We start from the raw sequence: 19268 nt of genomic DNA, 5'->3' as shown, positions 1-19268 counted from the left end.
CAGAATGCTCTCAATTGTGCATCTGTAAAAGTTTAAGGGTTTTAGGTGACGAGTCAAATTTCTTCAGCCACCTTCACTGCTGCCCCGGTGATGTGGATAGCAGGGTTCTCCCTATGCGGTTTCCTGAAGTCCACGATCATTTGTCTTTGTCTTGTTGACGTTGAATGAGAGGATGTTTTCCTAACACCACACTCCGAGTGCCCTCACCTACTCCCTGTAGGCTTTCTCGTCGTTGTTGGTAATCAAGCCTACTGCTGTTGTGTCGTCAGCAAACTTGATGATGGAGTTGGAGGCGTGCATGGCCACGCAGTCATGGGTGAACAGGGAGTACAGGAGGGAGCTGAGCACAAACCCTTGTGGGGCCACAGTGTTGAGGATCAGCGAAGTGGAGATATTGTTTCCTACCTTCACCACATGGGGGCGGCCCGTTAGGAAGTCCTGGACCCAATTGCACAGGGCGGGGTTGAGACCCAGGGCCTCTAGCATAATGATGAGCCTGGAGGGTACTATGGTGTTTAATGCTGAGCTATAGTCAATGAACAGCATTCTTACATAGATATTCCTCTTGTCCAGATGGGATAGGGTAGTGTGCAGTATTTTATGGCGATTGCATCGTCTGTTGACCTATTGGAGCGTTAAGCACATTGACGTGGGTCTAGGGTGACAGGTAAGGTGGAGGTGATATGATCCTTGACTAGCCTCTCGAAGCACTTAATGATGACAGTAGTGAGTGCTATGGGGCGATAGTCATTTAGTTCAGTTACCTTTGTCTTCTTGGGTACAGGAACAATGTTGGCCATCTTGAAGCATGTGGGGACAGCAGACTGTGATAGGGATTGATTGAATATGTCCGTAAACACACCAGCCAGCTGGTCTGCGTATGCTCTGAGGACACGGCTAGGGATGCCGTCTGGTCCGGATGCCTTGCGAGGGTTAACACGTTTAAATGTCTAACTCACATTGGCCACAGAGGAGGAGAGCCCACAGTCCTTGTTAGCGGGTCGCATCGGTGACACTGTATTATCCTCAAAGCGGGCAAAGAAGGTGTTTAGTTTGTCTGGAAGCAAGACATCGATGTCCGTGACGTGGCTGGTTTTCTTTTTGTAGTCTGTGATTGTCTGTAGACCCTGCCACATACGTCTTGTGTCTGAGCCGTTAAATTGCGACTCCATTTTGTCTCTATACTGACAAAACAAGCAAAATGCTTGTTTGATTGCCTTCCGGAGGGAATAACTACACTGTGTTTGGCCATAATCCCAGTCACATTTCCATGGTGGTTCACACTTTCAGTTTTGTGCGAATGCCGCCATCTAGCCACGGTTACTGGCTAGGGTAGGTTTTAGTAGTCACAGTGGGTAAAACATCTCCTATGCACTTCCTTATAAACTCAATCACCGAATTAGCATATACGTCAATATTATTCTCTGATGCTACCCGGAACATGTCCCAGTCCGCGTGATCAAAACAATCTTGAAGCGTGGATTTCGATTGGTCAGACCAGCGTTGAATAGTTCTTAACAAGGGTACATCCTGTTTGAGTTTCTTTGTTGGGGTCTCTATAAGCTTCAGTACGAGGTCCTAAACCTAGCATGAACATGCATCCTTGTAGCTATGTGGTATCATATCGTCAAATGTTTGCCTTTGGGTAAGTTGAGCCAATGGCAAATTTAAGAGTTTTCTTCCCTGGCGTAATGCAAGGAACTATCACTGGGCTATAAGCTAACAACAGGGCCTGGCCTATGTTAAAAGTGTTTTAAAAAGTACAAATTGTTTGTTCGCTGTTAAGTCTGTGTTACAATATGACTAAAAGACAAAAAAGCTATTGTGTTTTGTAAATAAAGATAGACATGGTTTTAAAAAGGGAATAGTAATATGAGACCGACCGGCTCAAATCGGTCTTATGTAGCAAATTAGATTATTTATTTTGATAAAAGAGAGACTACAAAATGGTACATCATACACTGCATTTTTGAGGAACAATGGGAAATTGATTCTGCTTGGAGTTGATAAACTTGTAACCTCACTTTTGAGAAAATGGCCTTTTGAATGTTTTGGTACCTAATGAAGAGCTCTTATTTGTCTGCACCCATTCAGCATTGTTCACACCCACTTAAGCTTTACAATTTTATTCATATTTAGAGATAGCATAGATGTTTGTTCCAGAAGACATTTAGATTTTTTTTTAAGTTAACGTTCAAATGCAGTGTAGTACTTTAAAGTACTACTTCAGTAGTTTGTTGGGGTATCTGTACTTTACGATTTATCTTTTTAAAACATTAACTTCACTGTATTCCTAAAGAAATTATATACTTTTTACTCCATACATTTTCCCTGACACCCAAAAGTACTCATTACATTTTGAATGCTAAGCAGGACAGGAAAATGGTCCAATTCACACACTTATCAAAAGAACATCCCTGGTCATCCCTACTGCCTCTGATCTGGCGGACTCACTAAACACATAATGTAAGCTTTGTTTGCAAATTATGTTTAAGTGTTGGAGTGTGCCCCTGGCTATACGTAAATTAACAAAAACAAACCATTTGTGCTGTTTGGTTAATATAAGCAATTTTAAATGATTTAACATTTTACTTTGAAAACTTAAGTATATTTTCGCAATTGCATTTAAGAACATGAAGCGAGGCGGCCATCTCTGTCAGCGCCGGATGTTCATTTACTTTTGATACTTGAGTATATTTAGAAGCAAATACTTTTAGACTTTTACTCAAGTAGTATTTTACTGGGTGACTCACTTTTACTTGAGTCATTTTCTGTTAAGCTATCTTTACTTTTACTCAAGTAGTATTTTACTGGGTGACTCACTTTTACTTGAGTCATTTTCTGTTAAGCTATCTTTACTTTTACTCAAGTAGTATTTTACTGGGTGACTCACTTTTACTTGAGTCATTTTCTGTTAAGCTATCTTTACTTTTACTCAAGTAGTATTTTACTGGGTGACTCACTTTTACTTGAGTCATTTTCTGTTAAGCTATTTTTACTTTTACTCAAGAATGACAATTGAGTACTTTTTCCACCACTGTTCAAATGGCTCTCCTTTGAAGTAGAGACCCGCGAGATACGCCTAGTTTCCTGAAACGAGTCACATATTTAATTCAGTATAGGAATTTGTAGGCAGGCTAACTTACCCTGTCCTGTGGCTCAACTTACCCCATACCCGGGTAAGTTGTTCCAAAGGACCACTTCTTTCAAAACTGTAGTCTTTACATTAATTCTGATTATTTCCAGCGATATACAACATCCAGAAATATATGTAGATATCTTTGCTAGAAAGAATACTATATTTCCCTTGACAGAGAAATGCTGAAAGTAAAATATCGCTCAGCTTACCCCACTCTCCCCTACTGTAGTCAGCTATTTTACACTAAACTGCTTTGAATTCTGAAAGTCTATCAAACACCTACTATATACCTCTGCGTGTTCATATCGAAAATTCAGAAAATCATCCATACATATCGTCAATTTCCGTTGCGAGTCCCTCTGTGTCTCATGCATCATCCTGTATCTTTGGCTATACCCCAAGGCACCCCAAAACATGTCTCACTCATAAATATGCCTTAGAATGTCAAATATGCCTTATCATGACAGACCTTTAAATATATGCCGGTGTCGAGGCACTAAGTCACTTGGGAGTTGGATTGCTCCGGATACCACAAGCAAACAGGTCGTCTGACATTTGCATGAAGCCACAGCCAGTTTATTTGGAATATAATTCTTCATATAGGGTACCTTATTGTAAACTGTTACCCATTCATGTTATTTTGTCTAGTCCAGTGCGATGATCAGAAGAATAGAGTGACATGGCGAGTCATGTTTAGACTGATGGTATTCAGCCTGTGTCTGGCCTTAAGTCAAGGTAATAGAAAAAAAGATGTCCCTGAACACCTGAGCTTTGACAAGCAGATATACTCTTCACATTACAGCACTGGTTTAGGTTCCACCTCACTCTGTTTAAAGTGCCAATCAACACCGATAATCTTTGAATTCGAGTAAAAAGGGAGCGCTGACAAATGATAAGTAGGCTTTGTTGGGGCTTGCACCGGGCAATGGTATTTTAATTAAATATATGAGCACACATGGCCCTGCCCTAGATGTTGAAGTCTAAACAAAGATAGCATCATCTCATCAGAAGATGGCCCGGAGTGTTTCAAGGGCAGAATTATTTTCTATTAGAACCTTTCCCCTCAGGGATTTAGCCAATTTTCTTTATTATGATAGAATCAGCATATTGTAGATTGAATCGGTAGATAGTGTCACAGTGGGCTAGGTGCGATGGGTCCAGACACCACGACAGCATTCTAAAACCTTGAAACATGGACCGTCTGTCTCTCATCCATGTCCTTTAAGTCCTCTAATGGACAGTGTGCAGACTGGCCACATTTTGTAGATGATCTGACGGATGTTTGGAAAAGGTTGTTCTCTCTGTGTTCTTTTTCAGAGATCAAACGATCACCTAGGCAATGGAAGTGCACACAGTTTAATAAGAATGTTGTAATTAAGACAAAACATTTAACTGATAAATTCATCTGCTGACCTTTTTTTTGATTATGATCAGCTTCCTGTAAATTAAATATAAAGGAATATTGAGAATATAGATCAGAACTGTAGCCAGGTGGCATTTGATGCGTCACTCCTGCACAGCACACATTTCTCAAAATATGCTGTTAAGTTTAGGGTTAAGTTCTGTGCACACAGTTTGCATCAAACTATGTGTATTCGGTGGAAGTCCATTCTTTTCAATGGGATACAATCCGCACAGCTGCGACTCATATGATGAACATCTGCCGTACGAAGGCTGTGGTGTCTGAAGGGAGTCACATGCATTGTGTTTTTTGAACTTGTACTATGCTTTGTCATGCAGTCTCAGAAACTGAAGTAGATCAAACACAGGAGAAAGTGCCTATGTGTAGCTTCCGTCTATGTGTTTATGGGATAGAAACAAGATAGAAAAAAAGGGAAACATTGGACTTCTGCATGTGAATCGTGTCCGGTTTTAGGGTGTATTTCGGAGGAAAGTGTTTGTGCTATACAGTACAGTTGAAGTCGGAAGTTTACATAAACCTTAGCCAAATACATTTAAACTCAGTTTTTCACAATTCCTGACATTTTATCCAGTAACAATTCCCTGTCTTAGGTTAGTTAGGATGACCACTTTATTTTAAGAATGTGAAATGTCAGAATAATCGTAGAGAGAATGATTTAATTTCAGCTTTTATTTCTTTCATCACATTCTCAGTGGGTCAGAAGTTTACATACACTCAATTAATATTTGGTAGCATTGCCTTTAAATTGTTTAACTTGGGTCAAAGGTTTCAGGTAGCCTTCCACAAGCTTCCCACAATAAGTTGGGTGAATTTTGGTCCATTCCTCCTGACAGAGTCATGTTTGTAGGCCTCCATGCCCGCACAAGCTTTTTCAGTTATGCACACACATTTTCTATAGGATTGAGGTCAGGGCTTTGTGATGGCCACTCCAAAACTTTGACTTTGTTGTCCTTAAGCCATTTAGCCACAACTTTGGAAGTATGCTTGGGGTCATTGTCCATTTGGAAGACCCATTTGCGACCAAGCTTTAACTTCCTGACATATGTCTTGAGATGTTGCTTCAATATATCCACATAATTTTACTCACTCATGATGCCATCTATTTTGTGAATTGCATCTGCCCCTCCGCAGCAAAACACCCCACAACATGATGCAGCCACCCCCGTGCTTCATGGTTGGGATTGTGTTCTTTGGCTTGAAGGCCACCCCCTTTTTCCTCCAAACATAACGATGGTCATTATGGCCAAAGAGTTCTAGTTTTGTTTCATCAGACCAGAGGACATTTCTCCAAAAAGTACGATCTTTGTCCTCATATGCAGTTGCAAACCGTAGTCTGGCTTTTTTATGGAGGTTTTGGAGCAGTGGATTCTTCCATGCTGAGCGGCCTTTCAGGTTATGTCGATATAGGACTCGTTTTACTGTGGATATAGATACTTTTGAACCGGTTTCCTCCGGCATCTTCACAAGGTCCTTTGCTGTTGTTCTGGGATTGATTTGCACTTTTCGCACCAAAGTATGTTCATCTCCCTTGCTCACTTGTATGTTGGCTGCATGGTCCCATGGTGTTTATACTTGCGTACTATTGTTTGTACAGATGAACGTGGTATCTTCAGGCATTTGGAAATTGCTCACAAGGATGAACCAGAGTTGTGGAGGTCTACAATTATTTTTCTGAGGTCTTGGCTGATTTCTTTAGATTCTCTCATGATGTCAAGCAAAGATGCACTGAGTTTGAAGGTAGGCCTTGAAATACATCCACAGGTACACCTCCAATTGACTCAAATGATGTCAATTAGCCTATCAGAAGCTTCTAAAGCCATGACATCATTTTCTGGAATTTTCCAAGCTGTGTACAGGCACAGTTAACTTAGTGTATGTAAACTTCTGACCCACTGGAATTGTGAAACAGTGAATTATAAGGGAAATAATCTGCCTGTAAACAATTGTTGTAAAAATGACTGTCATGCACAAAGTAGATGTCCTAACCGACTTGCCAAAACTATAGCTTGTTAACAAGACATTTGTGGAGTGGTTGACAAACAAGTTTTAATGACTCCAACATAAGTTTATGTAAACTTCCGACTTCAACTGTGTACAGGCTAGTTCACTGAAAATGTTTCATGAATCTACTACAGTGAGACCGAAGTTGAGAAAGTTATTTCTCTTTGCCTTGATAGAGGACAGTGGTGCTCAAGGTTTTTCTGGGTCAACCCATTGCAGCCCAGAAAGCAGCACGGGGAGTACCATGTATACATAAAAAATGTAATTGGTAGCACATTATTTAAAGGTACAGAAATTAACAATGGACAAAATGGTAATCACAGAGTAATAATGCCTACAGTATATATACAGTACCATTCAAAAGTTTTGGGCACACCTACTCATTCCAGGGTTTTTCTTTATTTTTACTGTTTTCTACAATGTAGAAAATAGTGTAGACATCAAAACTATGAAATAACACATGGGATCATATAGAAACCAAAAAAGTGTTATATTTATGTGTTAAAATGTTATATTTGAGATTCTTCAAAGTAGCCACCCTTTGCCTGGACAGCTTTGCACACTCTTGGCATTCCCTGAACCAGCTTCATGAGGTAGTCAACTGGAATGCATTTCAATTAGCAGGTGTGCCTTGTTAAAAGTTAAATTGTGCAATTTATTTCCTTCTTAATGTGTTTGAGACAATCAGTTGTGTTGTAGAAAGGTAGGTGTGGTATACAGAAGTGTCACAACGTTGCCCTGTTGGTGATGTATATGACCACCCATAAATACCTTTCCCAAATTTTTTCTCTTTACTCTACAGAATGGACTCTTGTAAAGCCCTTTGCTAACATAGAGGATGGTAACATCAAAAGGTTGGGAACGGAACAATATTTTGGTAATCCAACCAGGTGAAAGCATCCGTTGGTACTTACAGAATATGATGTCAGATGAGTTGTCGTCTGAGACATTATTGCTGATGATAGGACGACATAAATTGTATTTTGGAAAGTCTACACATTCTAGTTATCAGATTCACATGGAATTGTTGTGCAATTTAAATGTTTAAATATGAAACTATTTGTGAAAAGATTAAATATAATTTTAATTCTAAATGAGAGGATTGTTTTCATAAGTGAACTATGCTCACTCAGTGGCCCCGCCCAAGTAAACAGACATTGGTTGAGAACTATGAAACATGCCCTTCTCTCCCCCACTACAAAAGCCCATTGACGAAAGTCAACCATGATGTCCATATGTTTAAAAGGGCTAATGTCAACTACAACCTAACAAATTAACTTGTGTTCCTGACGACGTGAGGACTGGTGTTCATACGTTTTAAAGGTCCAATTTCAACGTGGAGGAGATGATTGCCTCGCTGGAAGGATGAATTTTGACTACACCAGCCAGACTACAGCATGAGCTTAGTATGGCAGCTTGGTATGAACTTTGAACTCTTATTCACTAAAGAAGTGAAACATCCTTGACGTCGAGTTATCAGCAGCAGCTGTAAACGTACGTGGTCTTGGAAAGGACAGACAATCTCTTCAGAACGACAAGGTACTACAACGTATCCGTTCTACCACACGATGACAGACTACAACGTGTCCGCCCTATGACCAGAGCATTTGGGAGATCTCAAGGGAGATCTCTGCTGGGCAACCAGCCTTCCATCTTCGACCAATCTATCGAAGCGCAGCTCGGAGTAAATATATTTCTTGCATTGTCCTTTTCCAAATGGGCGGTTATTTAGAATGTATAAGATTCTGTGTTTACAATAGCATAGCTTCTCAAGGTCCGATACAGACCCAATCCTTTTGTTCCCCAGTCTTCCTCCTCTTTCATTCAAACCCAACCCCCTTTCTTTGTGTAACCAGTCATTGTGTTGGTTTTGTCCCCTAGGGACGTTTACTTTTGTGACATGATTAGTAATCAATGTATGATCCATCCTGTGTGTATGTAATTCTGTGTGATTATTTAGTAAATAAATTATTAAACCAAATGTTGTATTGCTGATTCAACTTGTTAGCCCGGGTTTGAGAATTTTACGACGTTCAGATGAGACTGAATAAGGTGACGATTAATAATTGACTGCTATTGATATAAAGGATTACCAGATCTTTAAGACTTTATTCGGAAGACAACAGCTCTATGAACATTCTTCCTTGGTGCCCCGACTTCCTAGGTAATTACATTTACGTCATCAGTTTAATCAGGTAATATTAATTACAGAGAATTGATTTGATAAAATAGCATGTCACATATCATTTAATCCATAGCAAAGACACGACAGAAGATAGCCCTATTTGATAAAAGACCAAGTCCATATTATGTCAAGAACAGCTCAAATATGCAAAGAGAAATGACAGTCCATTACTTTAAGACATGAAACTGTCTATCATGAGGACCGCCACAGGAAAGGAAGACCCAGAGTTACCTCTGCTGCAGAGGATAAGTTCATTGGAGTTAATTGCACCTCAGATTGCAGTCCAAATGAATGCTTCACAGAGTTCAAGTAACAGACAAATCTCAACATCAACTATTCAGAAGAGTCTGTGTGAATCAGGCCTTTGTCGAAATTGCTGCAAAGAAACCACGACTAAAGGACACCAATAAGAAGAAGAGACTTGCTTGGCCAAGAAACACAAGCAATGGACATTAGAACGGTGGAAATCTGTATTTTGGTCTGATGAGTCTTTGTGAGATGCAGAGTAGGTGAAGAGTTGATCTCCACATGTGTGGTTCCCACTGTGAAGCATGGAGGAGCAGGTGTGATGGTGTGGGGGTGCCTTGATGGTGATTCTGTCTGTGATTTATTTCGAATTCAAGGCACACTTAACCAGCATAGCTACCACATCATTCTGCAACAATACGCAATTCCATCTGGTTTGTGCTTTGTGGGACTATCATTTGTTTTTCAACAGGACAATGAGCCCACACACCTCCAGGCTGCGTAAGGGCTATTTAAACAAGTGCTTATACTAGGCCTACTGTTTAGATTGAATTAATGTAGCAGGGCATAGGCTAAATAATCATATGAACATTTTATTTGTTTATTTTTTTGCAGATCCCTTGCAACTTGGACACCTTCTGGACCACCGCATCCAGCTACCATGTGGGTTGGACCACAGTGGCGAAAGCCGTCTAGGATGGTCTGGTACCGGAGTACATGCCTGTCTCCAAGGAGGAAGACTGAAGGGCCATTGTGAAAGAGTTCAACAAGAAGTGGAACTTTCTCTGCCTTTGGTCAACCAATGGAAAGCATGTGATTATCCAGGCACCATGCTCTGGGTCCCAGTTCTACAACTACAAGGGGACCTATTTCATCATCCTCTCGGTAGTGGCCGATGCAAACTACTGCTTCAGAGTCATAAACCTCAGCGCCTATGGCAGGGCAAGTGATGGTGGGACTTTCTGGGAGTCTTCCTTTGACCGAGCTCTGAGGATCCCACCACCAATAATATGTTTTTGAGGGAGGAATCAGTCGGGGTCTCAACTTACTGTTGAGAGTTAGAATAGTAGAAATCAAATCAAATGGTTTTGGTCACATACACATGGTTAGCAGATGTAATTGCGAGGGTAGCGAAATGCTTGTGCTTCTAGTTCCGACAGTGCAGCAATATCTAACATGTAATCTAAAAATTTCTGTTTAACATTCTGATGGCCTTGAGATAGAAGCTGTTTTTCAGCCTCTCGGTCCCAGCTTTGATGCGCCTGTACTGACCTCGCCTTCTGGATGGTAGCTAGGTGAACAGGCAGTGGCTCAGGTGGTTGTTGTCCTTGATGATCATTTTGGCTTTCCTGTGACATCGGGTGCTCTAGGTGTCCTGGAGGGCAGGTAGTTTGTATAAGAATGTATAAGATTCTGTGTTTACAATAGCATAGCTTCTCAAGGTCTGATTCAGACCCAATCCTTTTGTTCTCCAGTCTTCCTCCTCTTTCATTCAAACCCAACCCCCTTTCTTTGTGTAACCAGTCATTGTGTTGGTTTTGTCCCCTAGGGACGTTTACTTTTGTGACATGATTAGTAATCAATGTATGATAGAAGCTGTTTTTCAGCCTCTCGGTCCCAGCTTTGATGCGCCTGTACTGACCTCACCTTCTGGATGGTAGCTAGGTGAACAGGCAGTGGCTCAGGTGGTTGTTGTCCTTGATGATAATTTTGGCTTTCCTGTGACATCGGGTGCTTAGGTGTCCTGGAGGGCAGGTAGTTTGTCCCCGGTGATGCTTTGTGCGGACCGCACCACCCTCTGGAGAGCCTTGCAGTTTTAGGTGACAAACCAAATTTATTCAGCCTCCTGAGGTTGAAAAGACGCTGTTACACCACCTTCACCACACTGTCTGTGTGGATGGACCATTTCAGTGTGTCTGTGATGTGTCCGTAAAAATACACAAGATGCAATTTCACAATTTGCTTGTGCATCAGCAGTTTTTCTCTTGTTTTTGTCAGTCACTGACAGTCATTCAATTAGCAATTTCAGCTAAGACACTAGGCGGCAGGGTAGCCTAGTGGTTAGAGCGTTGGACTAGTAACCGAAAGGTTGCAAGCTCAAATCCCCGAGCTGACAAGGTACAAATCTGTCGTTCTGCCCCTGAACAGGCAGTTAACCCACTGTTCCTAGGCTGTCATTGAAAATAAGAATTTGTTCTTAACTGACTTGCCTAGTAAAATAAAATTAAAATAACAATATTTAGATTGGTAAGTTAGTCTAGACATTTATCTAAACTTGTGGTAATCATTGCTGAATACTGACTGGGCACTCGTGCCCAGGGGCAATCACCTCCAACGGACCCCATTGATTTTGTTAGTCACTTTCATTCAGACATCTTTAACATGGCATAAATCAGTAAAATATGTAGAACTACAGAAAACTTGCTTTAAAGCTGCAATGGCAAAATATACTTTATAACTTACATTATTCTCTCCTTCGCCAAATCTCGCATAGAGCCCCCAAAAGGTTAGAGCCAGCCCTGATGTCGAGGTCTGTGTTAAGGCTACCTGTATCCTCCACAACGTCCTCAGAACCGGCGGTTGGGAGTTCCAAGCGGTGGATTGATGGAACCAACCATGGCACCAGGGAAGCTGATCAAGTGAGGGATACCCTGACCACCTACCTCTTCTCTCCAGTTGGTGCAGTACCATGACAGCACACGGTGGTGTGGTCCATCCATGACCCTCCTCTTCCTCCTCCCCAGTGCCACCCAAATGGCTCTTTAAAGAGCCACCCACAGGTATCACAAAATGAGCAAAAATATTCCATTAAAGTTATACCTGTGATTGTCACTTATTCATCCTTTGCATGAATAGTGCACTTAATTCTAAAACATAAATTGGTTTAGCTAGTATTTGCTATACCTACAATGCACTATACCATACGCTATGTGCATGCATTGATTTATTTACAAAGTAAAAATTATTCACCACATAAACTAATGACTTACAAAAACAGTGCAATGAAAGGAAATAGATATTACAATGTAGGGCAGTGCCTCCCAATCCTCTCCTGGGGGACCACCAGACATTAAACATATTTGCTGTAGCACTGAACTGGCACACCTGATTCAATTAGTCAAGGGCTTGGCGATAGTTGACTAATTGAATCAGGCGTGCCACTTTAGGACTGCAACAAATATGTGAAAAGCCTGGTGATGCCCAAGAGGGTTTGGAAGCACTGCTAGAGGCTATATTTCCTGTCATTGAAGTGCTACTACACTGACAAAGGTATATAAGAGAGGCAGGGTATGAAATCCTACACCTATGATATGTGTTATACAATTTCCATATAAGCACTTCATTACACAATTTGTTTATCACCTGTTATGGCTGAACCCTAATTATGTTGTAGCCCCATTTATACAGTGTTTTAATTTGAGAATACACAGAGTGACAATTTCACTGCAAATACCTGAGTGCTGACCTTGTTAATAATAACCATTCAAACAAAAACCAACAAACCAATGACAGTTAGTGATGACTTAGTGAGAGGACATTTATCTAGATCATACAAAACAAATGAGATAAAATCATCAGTTTAATAGAGTAGAGAATCGAAGAAACAATACACAATAGAGCCCCAGTGGAGGTGTCATAATATCTATATAAGCTAGCGGTCAAACAGGGAAATGGTTCCAATCTTTTTTCCATCATAAATTTTTCCCATAGTGGATTTTAGAATCTCTTTTAAGGGCTGTTTTTCGTGTAAGCTTACCCTGAGGTGACATTTTGATTACCATGTTAATCTCTCTCGGACAAAGAACTTTAATCAATATTTTGTCTCTATTTACGTTTAGATTTGAAAGTGCTAATTAGCAAACATATTCCATTAAAGTTATACCTGTGATTGTCACTTATTCATCCATTGCATGAATAGTGCACTTAACATCATGCAAGACTCAACCCAATATCACAGATTATTGTGAAATAGACACATTGTTTATTAGACATTTCTGAAAGGCACAAGAAAATGTTTATTTTCTTAGTGTGCAGTACAAGATTTTGTATACAGTGCATTTCAATCCTGATAAAGACAGTAGGTTACTTAAGACAGAAACAATAGTCGAGTTGTGTGTTGAAGGCTCATCATGCATTGTTATTATATCTTTTATTTAACTGGGCCTGCGTAACTTTAGCATTTTCACTAATTAGCTACTTTGCAACTCCTTACTACTTTTGAGCTACTTTGCAACTACAGTGCATTTGGAAAGTAGTCAGACCCCTTCTCTTTTTTCACATTTTGCAACATTACTGCCTTATTCTAGAATGGATTAAATGTTTTTTTACTCATCAATCTACTCACAATACCCCACAATGACAAAGCAAAATCAGGTTTGTAGAAATACCTTAAATACATAAGTATTCAGACCCTTTGCTCTGAGACTCGAAACTGAGCTCAGGTGCATCCTGTTTCCATTGATCATCCTTGATATTTCAACAACTTGATTGGAGTCCCCCTGTGGAAATGCAATTGTTTGGACATGATTTGGAAAGACACACACCTGTCAATATAAAGTCCCACAGTTGACAGTTGACAGTTGACAGTTGACAACGCAGGAGTGTCTTCGGGACAAGTCTCTGAATGTCCTTGAGTGACCAATTCAGAGCCCGGACTTGAACCCGATGGAACATCTCTGGAGAGACCTGAAAAAAGCGGTGCAGCAATGATCCCCATCCAACCTAACAGAGCTTGAGAGGATCTGTAGAGAAGAATAGGAGAAAACTCCCCAAATACATACAGTACCAGTCAAAAGTTTGGACACACCTACTTATTCAAGGGTTTTTCTTTATATGTACTGTAGTCTACATTGTAGAATGGTAGTTAAGGCATCAAAACTATGAAATAACACACATGGAATCAGGTAGTAACCAAAAAAGTGTACAACTAATCTAAATATATTTCAGATTATAGATTCTTCAACGTAGCCACTCTTTGCCTTGATGACAGCTTTGCACACTCTTAGCATTCTCTCAACCAGCTTCAACTGGAATGCTTTTCCAACAGTTTTGAAGGAGTTCCCACATATGCTGAGCACTTGTTGGTTGCTTTTCCTTCACTCTGCCGTCCCACTCATCCCATTCTCAATTGGGTTGAGGTCGGGTGATTGTGGAGGCCAGGTCATCACCACTCATCACTGTTCAACTTGGTCAAATAGCCCTTACACAGCCTGGAGGTGTGTTGGGTCATTGTCCTGTTGAAAAACAAAACATAGTCCCACTAAGCGCAAACGAGATGGGATGCCGTATCGCTGCAGAGTGCTGTGGTAGCCATACTGGTTAAGTGTGCCTTGAATTCGAAACAAATCACTGACAGTCTCACCAGAAAAGCACCATCACACCTCCTCCTCCATGCTTCACAGTGGGAACCACACATGAGGAGGTCATCCGTTCACCTACTCTGCGTCTCACAAAGACACGGCGGTTGGAACCAAATATCTCTAATTTGGACTCATCAGACCAAATTACAGATTTCCACCGGTCTAATGTCCAATGCTCGTGTTTCTTGGTCCAAGCAAGTCTCTTCTTATTATTTGTGTTTTTTAGTAGTGGTTTCTTTGCAGCAATTTGACCATGAAGGCCTGATTCACACAGTCTCCTCTGAACAGTTGATGTTGAGATGTCTGTTACTTGAACCCTGTGAAGCATTTATTTGGGCTGCAATTTCTGAGGCTGGTAACTCTAATAAACTTATCCTCTGCAGCAGCGGTAACTCTGGGTCTTCCTTTCCTGTGCCGGTCCTCATGAGAGCCAGTTTCATCATGATGGTTTTTGCAACTGCGTTTGAAGAAACTTTCAAAGTTCTTCAAATTTTCCGGCATTGACTGGCCTTCATGTCTTAAAGTAATGATGGACTGTCACTTCTCTTTGCTTATTTGAGCTGTTCTTGCCATAATATGGACTTGGTATTTTACCAAATAGAGTTATTTTCTGTATATCCCCCCCCAAGCTTGTAGCATCATACCCAAGAAGATTCGAGTCTGTAATCACTGCCAAAGGTGCTTCAACATAATACTGAGTAAAGGGTTAGAATAATTATGTAAATGATACTGTTGTTGTTGTTTTTTACTAATTAACTTGTTTTTGAATATGGCTGTAACGTAACAAAATGTGGAACAAGTATAGCGGTCTGAATACGTTCTGAATGCACAGTACATCAGAAGTTGTATCGAATATCGCAGGGTACCCAGACATGAACAAAATGTGGAACAAGTATAGCGGTCTGAATACGTTCTGAATGCACAGTACATCAGAAGTTGTATCGAATATCGCAGAGTACCCAGACATGAACAAAATGTGGCTCTCCTCCATTGTTTTTGCGTGATGTCGACTGTGAATGTGGAGCATGGATTTCGACAATAGCTTAACTTTCCTGTACGGCAACGTAATGACACAAGCTGTGTGTAGGCATCATTGGTATTGTCTTTGACACTCCAAAGAGTTGCTTTTCACCCTTATTGGTACAATCTTCCCTCAAGATCTATTGCCTCTTCCAGTACAATCAAAGTGCCTAATACCCTCACCAAATGGTGAGTCATTCTTAAATCAAGAGAGCTACCTCCTACACTCTTAGTAAAAGGATTCCAAAAAGGTTATGTGACTGTCCCCATAGGATAACCCTTTCTAGTTACAGGTAGAACTCTCTGCGGAAAGGGTTCTACATGGAACCCAACGGGGTTCTACCTGGAACCCAAAAGGGTTTTAACTTGAACCAAAATGAGTTCTTCAAAAAGTTATCCTATGGGGACAGCCAGATAGGATAGGTTTTAGGTAGGACATTTTTTTCTAGGAGCGTACCCCAACAGCAAAGATATCCCTCTGTCATAATATAAATGGATTCCACCCATGTGCCACTAAACATATCAACAAATGTTGATATTTACTCCAAACACACACAGACTGATAACAAAGATAATACATTTCATGTAACTCTCCACAGAGCACTGTTGATTGTCGACACCTGCGATCCCGGGACTTAATGAGATCTCCTGAAGAGATCATAATCGCTAAAAGGTTGCTGGTTTGATTTCCCGAGCCGAATAGGTGATAAATCTGTTGATGTGTCCTTAAGCCAGGCACTTTACCCTACTTGCACCTGTAAATCGCTCTGGATAAGAGCGTCTGCTAAATGACTAAATGTAAATGAAAACGTAACAATGTCTAACGCTACATCTGGTTTCGTGACAGGGGCTTGAGATGCCTGGATGCCAATGCTAGCATGCTGCACAGTCTATTACAGAGGATGAAGTCATGCCGTGCCATGTCTTGTAATTGGATCACTCAGCAGCCTGCTTAAATCTGGATTTAATTTTCCTCTCGGAAAAGAGGAGAGTTGCACTCTGGGAAATCTGAGGCTCAAGTTGCATAATATCCCCCGGGACCGCAAACTCGCATTTCCTCCTGTCAAAATATTTGACGTCTAAATCGGATATTGTACCGAAATGAACGGTGCCCCCTCAAAATGTTTGATTATCTCCTTTAATAGCCAGGGCAGAATGCATAGTTTAGCATAATGTTAAATAAAATGAGATCGTATGATATTGATTTGTCATACGGTGAGTATTTTTCATTTTCATCTAATCATCACTAAGGCACTGGGGGATTTTCATCTTAATCCACAATGGATTGTGAAATTTTGTCAAACTTTCATTGCCATTCAACGTTCAATGAAGGGCATTCAAATATGATGTGTCCGGTGTGTAGGATATTAACTGTGCCATATTTTTCAGTTCAGGGTTTTGCGGAATAAGTCATCTGCAAGGAGGCTAAATATCAACGTTTGAACAGTGCAGCTCAATTATTAATTTATAGCGTGTCCTTGTAATTTTCACCTTAATTGTATGAATTTCAATTGGAAATCCTTTGGAGTGTGGTAGGAAATGTTGAAAATGTATCAATGAATAGACTTATATTAGGCTGTGGTGTGAATTATTCATTATTAATGAATGTGGAAAGGATCTTGGATTGTGTCAGATATGAGACCGTAGGCTTGCATGTAGAGGAAGGAAGAAAGAAAGAAAATGGGAAAGCCTACTCTTTCTGTCATTTTGACCAACTACCTTGCTCTCCACTGCACATTTGGTATAGGTGAATATGTTTTCTGTAAGGTTATGTAGCCTGGTCAATTTGAGACAGGTCGTGCTATTCGGACCCTTGACATATAGAAGAAAATGTATCATTCTTTCTCTTTCCATCTCTCTAGTTTCCTCAAATCATTACTCCAGCTATGTGGAAATGCAAATGAAAAAACATGCAGCACGCCAAAAATAGACGAAGCTCTGTTACTTTACATAATACCAATCATCACACATATCAATATCAAGGTGTTCTTCAAGCCAACAGAGAGTAGTCAAAGATATGAATGGGTCCTTGAAGTTATATGGATGTTAAGAATGTAGATATTCTGTTTTTTAAGGAGCAGCGCCAATTCATTAGGTAGAAACTGTGTTTATACAAAGAGGTGTATATTTAAGCAATAAGGCCCGAGGCGGTGTGGTATATGGCCAATATACCACGGAGTTGCCTTATTGCTGTTATAAACTGGTTATCAACGTAATTCGATCAGTAAAAATAAACGTTTTGTCAAACCAGTGGTATACAGTCTGATATACCGAGGCTGTCAGACAATCATCATTCAGGGTTCGAACCTCCTAGTTTCTAATTCGTTTTAAAATAATATCCAGTTATTGAAGGATTCCCACTCAGTTGCTTCTTACTTGTTTATTTATTTTAAAAAATATTTTTTATTATGCAATTACTTATGCTTGGCCTCTGTGACTAGATGTGATAATGTGGTGAAATGAAATGTATAAAGCCTCAAATATAAACCAAAAACAGAGGCAAACACAGCTGTAACTAGACAGCTTGTCCACTGTCTGATTCCTACACATGCATTATGCAGCCTGTCAACATGATATGCCTAATTAACAAATGGACACACACTTTTTAGGAATAAGGTCAGGAAAGTGCCACTAGTTGGAAGTTCAAAAGCGATTCTTAAGGGTACACTGCAACATTCATAGTGACTGTCTGAAAAGCATACTTTGTAGCATTTTCCTATTGATCTAAAAGCTAGGCTTACTGTGACAGTCTTGCTCCTTGCACACTGAAAAGAAAGGGGGAATTTTGACACATAATGGCATAGGCTAGAAAAGCAAGCGATTTCTTTTGAATTCTGTTCGACTGAAAAGCCACTGGGTTTGTACCCGACTACCCGTTGAAGCACCACACATCCAGGCACAAAGGGACACACTTCCTGCACCTCATCAGTAATCACCTCACAGTGTCAGTTAGCTGGTGCACAGGAGAGGGTTTTGGCCCTCCCTGACAACCAGGATCTGTTCAATAACAGCTCTCTGTGAAGGAGATGCAGGCCATGTCTCCAATAAATATGAAGCCAGTATTGTCTCTTCGACTTGGGAGAAAGTAGAACTAAGGTTAAAACACAAACAGTGAAATAAACTGATGCCCCTCATGCTTGTGTGCTGCCACTGACACACATTTCTGTGTGGTGGTATTGCACCTTGTGGTAATGCAAATGTGTAAAATGTAAGTGCATGCAACACTATGAACACTTAGTTGCTAATTGTTTATGGCACATTCTGGCTTGAAAATGTGCTGCATTGTTCACACGTACTTTATATGATATATGAATCAACATTTTTTTTTAATGAATGACTGGTACATTTTGTAAATGATCCGATTAATTATGCATACATAATTTTATCCAACAACAAATTGTCATTTTGTGCATTGACTTTTACACACGTAAAGAGCTTTACCTGTCGTTAAGTGTCAATCAAGTGTAAAATATGAATATTTGATGCCTGACAGTGTAATCAACAAGCATTACAATATCTATTTTAGATCGATACAAAGTGCATATTGATGAATTGAGTATATACATTTATTTGACACTCCCTGAAATAATTACATTTCTAGATTCAGGGCAATTTGTTCTCTGAAGTTTTTTTTCTCAAATATCTCTCTCTGGGGGTTCAACTTCAATCAATTTATTTATTTCAAATGAATGTATATACTCAATCAGCAATATGCACTTTGTATCAATCTATAATAGATATTGGATTGGTTGCTGATTTTGTCTTGGAAAACAACAACAGATTGATCATCTGTTTGTCTGTCACTTCCCTGGTTCTCCTACTTGTGCATCAAAATATAATCTGGGAGTCATTCATTCAAGCTGAATAACTCAGAAAGCAGTCAAAGTGTACTTC

Source organism: Oncorhynchus tshawytscha, linkage group LG10, assembly GCF_018296145.1.
Source record: "Oncorhynchus tshawytscha isolate Ot180627B linkage group LG10, Otsh_v2.0, whole genome shotgun sequence".
In the NCBI taxonomy this organism is placed as follows: domain Eukaryota; kingdom Metazoa; phylum Chordata; class Actinopteri; order Salmoniformes; family Salmonidae; genus Oncorhynchus; species Oncorhynchus tshawytscha.
This window is presented reverse-complemented; position numbering follows the sequence as displayed.